At 41.7% G+C, this 10,738-nt stretch overlaps 1 protein-coding gene across 1 annotated transcript in view; it reads right to left on the bottom strand.

Moving 5' to 3' along the window:
• OTOL1 (otolin 1) overlaps positions 1-10,738 on the bottom strand; it is a 196,013-nt gene that overhangs the window by 151,949 nt on the left and 33,326 nt on the right. The window lies entirely within an intron of this gene.

Here is a 10,738-nt window from a genome sequence, read left to right as displayed (position 1 = left end):
ATATTTTCAGATCCTATAATTATCTTTGCCTGCATTAGCCTACTCACTGACTCCCTTTGGGAGGACAGATACCCTCTAGAACAATGGGTCAGCATCTAAGCCTAAAGCGGCTTCTTATTAAAATTCATAGTGATGCAATAATTCTAAAAATCTCTAAATTTCTTCAGCTTTAAAGCAAACCTTGGAGTAGGGCGACCAACTCATCTCAATTTGCCCAGGATATTCCCGGGTTTTAGCACTGAAAGTCCCACGTCTTAGGAACCCGCTTGATCCCAGGCAAATCAGGGTAGTTGGTCATTCTACTTGAAGGCCTGGACCTACGGCTTAATTATGCACCACAGAGTACAGATTACTTAAGGCAGAAGAAATATACCGGTAAGAATGCGAGCTCCAGGAGGAGTGAGTAAGTACTCCAATCATCTCTTGACAAACCACCCCAAAAGAATGGGAGTAATCATTTATTTTGCTCATGAATCTGAACATTGAATGAGCTCAGCCAGGTGCTTACTGCTCAGATTGTCCCTTGAGGTTGCAGTCAGTGGTTGGAAATGATATCACCTTGAAGCCTTCTTACTAGCAAGTTGGCACCTGGCCTGGCGTACTTGAACAGCTAACAACTCAAGCTCCTCGGATCTCTTCCACCCCTCTCCCTCTCTCTCTCCTCTCCCCTCATAATCTCCCAGATGGTGGCCTCGGGGTAGCTGGGCTTCTCACATGGTGGCTAAAAGCTCCCAGAGTGAGTCTCAAGAGAAACTGGCAGAAGCAGCACAGTCTTTTCTAATCCAGCCTCAGTCACACTGCATCACTTCTGCCATCTTCTTTTCATCAAGGAAGACACACACATCCACCCAGTTTCCAGGGAAGTGACATAGACTCCACCTCTTGATGGAAAGAGTATCAAAGAATTTGCAGATATGTTTTGAAACTACCATAAGGAGGAAGAAGGACACCTACCCCTTCCAGTCAGAGAATTTGCTAGAAAAAGAAGAGAGGTAGAGAAAGCCAGTTGTCAGATGTATATGTGTTATGGGTCATCATCACACCTCCCCGGACCATAACATCAGTGGGGCAGGAATCAGACAGAACAAGCGTCAAGAAGAAAGTCAAGTGTGGAGGAGCTGCTGCCACTTCCCATTTACAACTCTGAGAGGATATCACCACATAGAGCACCAGCAATGAAAGACTACAACAAAGTAAAAATGGCAGCATAGCCTTCCTTGGTTGCCATATGACACAGAAGAGCCCCAGAGCTTCCTGACAGCCTCATGAAGAATGTGAGATGATGTTGCTGCCAGTAAAGATGCCACAGAACAATGATGAGGGACTCAGAAGTACCTCAAGTTGGGAGTCACAGGAGCTCTCAAACCTCAGGGAGAAGGAACTGTGGCATCAGAGGAAATGGAAGTAGGGGTGAGTCTGTAGGAAAGACCTCCAGGCCGACAGAGCCAGAGAACAGACTAAGTTCTCTCAAGACATGTCACCTGACTGGATAGACAAGTACATGACCGGAGTTCTGGTTCCTCTCAAGATGGAGGCAAGGGGAGCTAGAAGGCAGTACACAACTGGTGTGTGGACCCAAAGTCTCCCCCCAACACACACACACACACACACACACACACACACACACACACACACACACCTTGCAAAGGCAGTGAAGTTATCCGAAAGCAATGAATATACCACAAATGGGCAGGTTTAAATTTCTAGTCCCTTCTTTCAGTCTCCACTCCTATTCAGGGTTGCAGCTGTGAGGAAAATTAGGTCAGTGATAGAGGGAAAAAAAGCAATATTTCTTTTTGCACATCTATGTTACAGTGTTAAACTTGTTCCTGAGCAGTACAAAAAATAGAAACCACTCTTTTGACTGTCTCACTCCCTGCCCTGCAGTCACAATAGCTCCTTTCACTTACCTCTGACTTGCTAAGCCATTTCTTTCCTTGTGCCTTTGCACCTGTGGTTCCCTCTATCTGGAATGTTCTCTTAGCTGGCTCTTTGCACCTTTCAGATTTCACCTGAAATGTCAACTTCTGAGTGAGGCCTTCATTTATTGTTCTACCAAAATGGATCTAGTCCTGTTTTTCCCATTCTCGATGCCTCTTTATTTTTTTCTGATAAATGATTCCTCACCCCACCCACACTCTCCCCAACCTGCTCTTCTTCAGACTTCCCCCATCTCAGGAAATGATCCTACCCAATTACTCAAGTCAAAAACCTCAGTCCTTCTGATCACTCTCATTTGGCCTCATACCCATATCCAATTCAACCACAGTCCTAACAGTTCTGTCCCTAAGATATATCCTAAATGCAATCACTTCCCTCACTCACCTCTGCCATCACCCTATTCTGGGCCATAACCTTCTTGCCTGGCCTGACTGTAGCAGTAGTCTTGTTGCTTCTGCTCTTGCTTCTCTACCATTCATTCCACACTATTTAAAAAATGTAACTATTTAAAAAATGTAAACCAGATCCTGCAACTCTTTCGCTTAAACCTGCAACATCTCAAAAGTCCCCCCCTAGGACTACAAGGCCTGTAGGGTCTCAACCCTCAACCTCTCCACCTACCAGCACCTCTTCCTCCTTATGAGCTCATCTGCTTTCTGCTCTTTGCAACTGCCAGGCACCTTCCTGCCTCAGGGCTTCAGCTCCTCCTCTACCTGCAACAATCTCCCCCAATGTCTTAACACAGATGTCCCCTTCCCATCATTCAGGCCTCAGCTTACACGTCAGCTCTTGGAAAAGGCCCTCTCTGTGCCCCTCCCCCCTCATCAGAGAGTAACTCTCCCAGGACTTCTCTCCTTACAGTACTTGACACTGTGATGAAATCGGAAGTTTGCTTGTTTACTTTTTAATTCTCTAGTCCCTCCTTCACAAGCCCTTCTGTCAGCAACCTGGGAGCGGGTTCCTATGTCCCACACACCCAGAGCAGTATCTGGCTCATAGGTGCTCAGAATGTACTGAACGACCAAAGACACGAAAAGTTTGAACACTACTTATTCTGCAACAAGGAACGTTTTCTTCTGGTCTCAGTTTCCTCACTTGCAAAATGAGGTTGTTTAATAAGGTAATCTCCAGGGTTCCGTTCAACCAAACACCCAGGTTCTGTCTGTAATCGTACGTGTACCCTCACGGCTGGCTCCGCGAGGGCGTCCTTTCTCTACAGAGAGTCGAAAGGACTTGCAATCATCTTTGTAAGGTACAAATTCACGTTTGCAAAAATAGAGGAAAACTTCACGAGGTAAATAATAGAGTTAACACTTGCCAAGAAGGTAAGGCAGGGCCAAAGTGAAATGCAAGTTCCTCGTCACAACAAATGATAGAATAAATTGCCGGTGCTCTGTCTGGGCCTATTTATATCTGGCACTTCGCTTTCCTTTGGAATTGGGCTCCTCTGGGCTGGAGCCCAAATTTAAGTAAATGCAAGAAAATACAGAATCAAGACTCGATTAACTGCAAATGGCCTGTTGTGTCCCTACCTGGGGCAATATTCTTTATTGTCAGCAGTACTTGCTTTTTAATTTTGATTCATTTTTCAAATTCTTCTCGATAAAAACAACAACAACAATAACAACAACACAATGAGGATGGAAGAAATACTCTTTTATTTTGGCAGGGCTCCCAGCTATGTGACTGCAGCTTGGTACCTCTAGGTATGTGGCCCGGACCCAGGACTTAAGTTCTCTCTCAAAGTACTTCTCTTTGAAGAACTATGAAGTGACGTGAAACACCTTTTGAGCCTCAAAAGAAGCACATTTCAAGCCAGTCCCTGTGGTGCGTTTTTACCATGTATAAACTCATTTAGTTTCCTAGGGTAAAAGCATTCAAGAGTAAGTTTGGGGAAAAAGTAGAAGGTTGATTTTTGAAATACTAACCAAAAAAAAAAAAAAAATCTAAGATCTACATGGAAAACTTCCTTACTCTCCTCTGTACCTTCAGAATCAGACCCATCCTTCAAGGTTCATATCAGAAATCACCTCCCCTAAGAAATTTCTCCCAGCCTCTTGGGCTACTTTAAAATCTCCTTCCTCTCAATTCCTGCCACACTTTGCTTGGAATTGATCAATGTATTTGATTCAGAGACTACAGGCTGTCGTTTACATGCTCACCTCCTACGAGACAATGTGTTATTCACTGAACTATCTTCCCCACTACTTAAGCACCTAGAAGGCACGGACTCCTTCTAACTCACCTGGAATATTGAGCAAGGCCTAAAATCACACTTCCATTTATATGTTCAAAGTACCCCAAAGATACAGTTGTAGTGAAAAGAAGGGCCATATGCACCCCAGTGTTCAGAGCAGCAATGTCCACAATAGCCAAACTGTGGAAGGAGCCAAGATGCCCTTCAACAGACGAATGGATAAAGAAGATGTGGTCCATATATACAATGGAGTATTACTCAGCCATCCGAAAGGATGATTACCCAAGATTTGCAGCAACATGGACGGGACTGGAGGAGATTATGCTAAGTGAAACAAGCCAAGCAGAGAAAGACAATTGTCGTATGGTTTCACTTATTTGTGGAACATAAGGAATAGCAGGGAGATCAGGAGAAGGAAGGGAAAAACGAAGGGGGGGAATCGGAGGGGGAGATGAACTATGAGAGACTATGACTCTGGGTTTTAGAGGGGAGGGGGGTGGGGGAACGGGATAGACTGGTGATGTATAGTAAGGAAGGCACGTATTGCATGGAGCACTGGGTGTTATACGCAAACAATGAATCATGGAACACTACATCAAAAACTAATGATCTACTGTATGGTCACTAACATAACATAATAATAAGAAAACAAAAGACAAAATACAGGTATTTCTAAGTTTTTTACAAGCACTTTTACTCACTACTTAGTTTTTTTTTTAAGTTTGTATTTTGAAATCCTTGTAGTACCCTTCATCCAAATTTCCCCAATGGTGACATCTTACATGCAATATCAAAACAGGAAATCCACATTTATACAATGCTGTTCACTAGACTACAGATCGTGTTCAATTCTCACCAATTTTTACATGCACTCATTTTGTGTGTGCCTCTATGTAATATATGCATGCATAATCCCAAGTATATATATTTATGTAGCCAACACCACAATCCACGTACCAGACTGTTCCATCAACACAAAGGAACCCTCTCGTCCACTCCATATATATTTACATCCCCTCCTAACAGCTGTCCCTGCCCCACTGCAACCTCTAATCTGTTTTCCATCTCTATAGATTTGTCAATTTGAGAATGTTATATAAATGAGATTATGAAGTATTAACCTTTTGAGTTTGACTTTTTGAGATTAACACCCAGTGCTCATTGCATCACATGCCCTCCTTAATAATGCCCTTGAGAAACATCCAGGTTGCTGCATGTATCAATAGTTCATTACTTTTTATTGCTGAGTAGTATTCTACAGGACGAATGTACCAGAGTTTGGCTGTTTTCAGTTTGGAGTCTTACAAACAAAGCTGCTATAAACATTCATGTACAGACGTTTGTGTGAACATAAGTTTTCACTTCCCTGGCGTAAATACCCAGGAGTGCAATCATCAGCTCATTATGGTAAGTGCATGTTTAGTTTTATAAGAAACTGCTAAACTATTTCCTGAATAAGGCTATGCCATTCCCACCAGCAATGTATGAGAAATCCAGTTTCTCTGCATTCTCTCCAGCATTAGGTATTATCACTATTTTTTATTTTAGCTCATCTGATAAGTGAGTAGTGATATCTTGCTGTGGTTATACTATGTATTTTCCAAGTGGATAATGATATGATATTTTGTGCTCTTGTTCGCCATCCATATCTCCTTTTTGGTGAAATATCTCTTCCAGTCTTTTGACCATTTTTGAATTGGATTTTTTTTTACTGTTGAGTGTGAGGATTTTGTTGTTGTTGTTTATTCTAGATACAAGACCTTTGTCAAACACGTGGTTTAAAATATTTTCTCTCAGCCTGTGGCTTGTCTTTACATGTCCTTAACAGGGTCCCCACAAAAGTTTTTCATTTTGATGCAGTCCAATTTATCCACTTTCCCTTTTGTGGTTGGTACTTTGGTGTCATGGCTCAGAACCCTTCACTTAGCCCTAGGTCTGAAAGGTTTTCTCCTGTGTTCTCTTTTAGAACTTTTTTGTTTATTTGTTGTTGGATTTTTAAAAAAATTTTATTTAAAAATTCAATTTAATTAACATATAGTGTATTCTTAGTTTCAGGGGTGGAATTTAGTGATTCATCAGTTGCACAGAACACCCAGTGCTCATTACATCACATGCCTCCTTAATGCTCATCACCCAGTTACCCCATCCCCCCACCTCCCCTCCAGCAACCCTCAGTTTGTTTCCTAGAGTTAAGAGTCTCTTATGGTCTGCCTCCCTCTCTGATATTGTCTTATTTTTCCTTCCCTTCTCCGATGTTCATCTGTCTTATTTCTTAAATTTCACATAGGAGGGAAATCATCTGATATTTGTCTTTCTCTGACTGACTTATTTCACTTAGCATAATACCCTCTAGTTCCATCCATGTTGCTGCAAATGGCAAGACTTCATTCTTTTTGATGGCTGAGTGAACATATATATATGTTATCTATATATCACATCTTTATCCATTCATCTGGCTATTGTGAACATTGCTGCTATAAACATTGGGGTGAAGGTGCCCCTTCAAAGCACTATGTTTGTATCCTTTGAATAAATACCCAGTAGTGCAATTGCTGGGTCATAGGGTAGCTCTATTTTTAACTTTTTGAGGAAACTCCATACTGTTTTCCAGAGTGCCTGCATCAGTTTCCTTTTAAAAGTTTTTACAGCTTTACATCTTATATATATATTTTTAAAAGATTTTATTTATTTATTTGACAGAGAGACAGCCAGCGAGAGAGGGAACACAAGCAGGGGGAGTAGGAGAGGAAGAAGCAGGCTCCTAGTGGAGAAGCCTGATGTGGGGCATGATCCCAGAGTTCTGAGCCGAAGGCAGATGCTTAACGACTGTGCCACCCAGGCACCCCTACATCTTATATTTAAATCTATGACCCATTTTGGATTAATTTTCATGTAAGGTTATCAGGGGCAAGTCATGGTTTATTTCTTTGACTATGGATGTCCAATTGCTCCAGCACCACTTGTTGAAAAGTCTATCTTAACTCTATTGAATTGCCTTGCCTCTTTGCCAAAAATCAGTTAGTAGTATATGTGGAAAATAATTGAAAACAGGTACTCAAATAAGTACATGCACATGTATATTTACAGCAGCAAGATTACAGTGGCCAAAAGGTGCAAACAGCCCAAATGTCTATCAATCGATGAATGGATAAACAAAATATGGAATACACAATGGAATATTATTCAGCCATAAAAAAGCAATCAAGTACGCTACATGTTACAGGGTGGATGAACCTTGAAACATGATACTAAGTGAAAGATGCCAGACACAAAAGGTCACATATTGTGTGATTCCATGTCTATGAAACATCCTGAATGAGTGAATTCCTACACATAGGTGCAGGGGGGAAGGGAGAATGGGAAGCAACTACTAAACAGGTATAGGGTTTCTTTTTGGGGTGATAAAAGTGTTCTGGAACTAGACAGAGATGGTATTTGCACAACACTGTGAATGCACTCAATGTCACTTTAAATGGCTAATTTTGGGGCACCTGAGTGGCTCAGTCATTAAGCGTCTGCCTTCGGCTCAGGGCGTGATCCCAGAGTTCTGGGATCAAGCCCCACATTGGGCTTTTCTGCTGGGAGCTTGCTTCTTCCTCTCCCACTCCCCCTGCTTGTGTTCCCTCTCTCGCTGGCTGTCTCTCTCTCTGTCAAATAAATAAATAAATAAAATCTTAAAAAAAAAAAAGTCTAACTCCAGAAACTATATAAAAAAAAAAAAAAGGCTAATTTTATGTTGTGGGAATTTGACCTCAGTTTCTTAAAAAGATAAGTTGAATGCATTTGTGTGGGTCTATTTATTATCCTCCAGCCTTGATTCCTGTTAGAGAATTAAAACTGCTTTTCACATGCAGGGTCAATTACAGGTGAGCTGAATGAATGGACACAGGCTCTTCACTAAGATTTTCCCCTCACTGTGCTGGAAGTTTTCCCCAGAGGCACAGATCCCTCTGCCCCAATGTACATTTATAGGCCCCCTATTATTTATTTCCCTATTACATGCAGGTGCAAGTTGGTTTTGCTGACACAAATTACCATAGGGTCTCAAGAAACTACAGTCAGTCAGAGTTGATTCATACTATCACTTTTATCTTCTGCTTACCCAGCTAATTATTTAGAAAAATCTCCTCCAAATATTAAATATAATATTTGCATGTGTTACTTACTTAAAATTGCATGCATGACTGAAGTAGGGAAAGGAGAGTTTTTAATCTTTCTATTACTCTCTAGAGTTATTTAGAATGTGAATTACTAGCTTATCAAGATATTTAGATTTTTACAGCTTTGCTTATTTCCAGGTTTTACACTAGTGAGAAAGCTCCTGGCGGGCGTTTCAGACACCCATAAGCTGTCAGCAAGCACTGTCGTGGGGTTTGAATGTCCCCACAGAGCCCCGGGACAGTCTAGCCCGCCCACTTGCAGACGGCTGGGCCTGTGATTGGCTTTCTGCACCGTCAGGGCGGAGCCTAATCGGTTGGTAGAGCCCCAGCTCACGCCTACGGTTTGCTGACTTCCGGTTTGCTGACTTCGTGGATCTGGTAGGAGCAGTGGTTTCTGCTGCCCTGTCCTTCTTTTCAGATGCCACAGTGAGATGAATAAGAGAATCTACTCGTGTCAAATCCCTGCTTAAAGTCTTCTACTAACCTCAGAATCAAGACCCGCATACTGGCATGTCACACAAGCTCCTTGGCTCTCCAGCTTCCCCTGACCCCTTCTCCTCCAACCCAGAGGCCCGGTCTAATATCAAAGTATTTGCACTTCCAACACTTTGTCTTGCTTGACTCAGTGCCTTTGCATATGCTGTCACCGCCAAGCTTGGCTCAGGACAATCCCAGCTGGAAAGTTTTTTGTGACCCCTCACAATCAGGTTAGGGGTATCTCCACATTTCCCCGCTTCCATGGTAAATCCTACCTGTGTTGCAATTCCCTGTTGACTTGTTTTTCTCCCTCATAAAACTAAAGACAGGTCATGCCAGGTGTGTAGGAGGTGCTCAATAAATGTTTCTTAAATGAATACACTTACAGATTTATTATCTTATCAGAGCTATTTCTTGAACATCTGTTATGTGCCACGCATTGTTTTCTGTGAGACGATAGAGCCTTTACAAGACAGTCAAAGCCCTTGCCTTCTTAGAGCTTATATTACAGTAAGGTAAAGGGACAGACGATAAATTAGTACATGGATAAATACATAATAAAGTTTCAGGCAGTGATAAAGGAAGTGAAGAAAAGCAAAACAGTGAACGAATGAATGAATGAATGAATGAAAACCTCAGAGCTAGAAATCAGGCTGTTCAAACTACCGCCACAGAAGCCAATCGTAGTGCTATAAATTCAAACTTGAAATTACATGGATTTATTTTTTTAATTTGTATACATCCTACAAATACTTGTTGTCTCCTAGATGCCATCCATTGCTCTAGGTCTAGGATACCACAAGGAACAGAACAATTTTTATTAGGAATTTTTATTCCTGTTCTTGTGGAGCTTACCTGCAAGTGTCAACACATAAATATATAACATCAGAGACTGATAAGTGCTTGGAGAAAAATAAAGCAAGAAAAAGGCAGAGAAATTCTTGGGTATGTGTGTGAGGGTGAGGGTCACTGGGATTTTAAATAATCAGGGAAGAACTCACAAAGAAAGTGGCATCAGAGCAGAAAACTGAAGGAGGTGAGGGAACAAGCCAAGTGGATGTCTATGAGACAGTCCAGACAGAGAGAATGGAAAGTGCAAAGATCCTGAGGCTGGGGTGAGGCCCGTACACCGGAAACCTGCTCCTACTATGCAGTAGGAGTACAAGTTATAGCTGAGAGGGAACCAGACTGAGAAGCGGACAAAGCCGGCTGTGAGAGTCAGGGAGCCCACTTACTGGCTGTGTGGCTGTCACCCAGCCTTCGTCTCCCGAGGTCTCTAATTCTCCATCTGTACGATTGACGTCTACGGAAAGTGTGCTCACGTTCCTCCAGCAGGAGGATGGCCTCTATGAACTGTGAAGGACGACAAATGTTGTTTTAACTATCTTCTCATCTGCTTTCTCTCCCAAAATGGCCAGGAATGTTAACAAGATACTTTGATGATCTAGTTATAAAGATTTAGTTATGAGGAAGCAGTGCCTGTCATATCTAAATGCAACCTACAATGGTAGAATTTTCAGCTTCTTATAGTATATTTGCACTATGTAGTGAATTATTTAGATAATGTGACTTTGACATGTTTTTCATCTCAGTGTTTCTTGAAGGAGCTATAATTTTTGATCACTAACAGTATCTAGACTTCCTATACCATTCGGGTTAAGTATTTTTAAAAACAAATATTTAGGTTTGTTGTTGAGTGTGTATATATTATCTTTTGTCAAATTAATTTTGATTCCTGATTCTAGACATTGACCAGATTATTCTTATCATGATTTTATGATTTATAATTGAATTTAGCTATTCCTTAAGTGCTATGTGGAAAAGAGCCCCTATCATTTTATAGTTTAGATAAAAATAGCACAAAGGAAGTTTAAGTTCAAGCAAGCTGAGGTCTGAGCCTCCTGGAGTGTGGGACAGCCCTGATAGGGACACCTGGTTTTTTGTTGGTGGTGGTGACTGGAAT

Source organism: Ursus americanus, chromosome 20 (genome assembly GCF_024610735.1).
Source record: "Ursus americanus isolate L20-20 chromosome 20, mUrsAme1.1.p, whole genome shotgun sequence".
Classification (NCBI taxonomy): Eukaryota; Metazoa; Chordata; class Mammalia; order Carnivora; family Ursidae; genus Ursus; species Ursus americanus.
The sequence above is the reverse complement of the archived record's forward strand: the minus strand, read 5'-3'. Positions and strand labels throughout refer to the sequence as shown.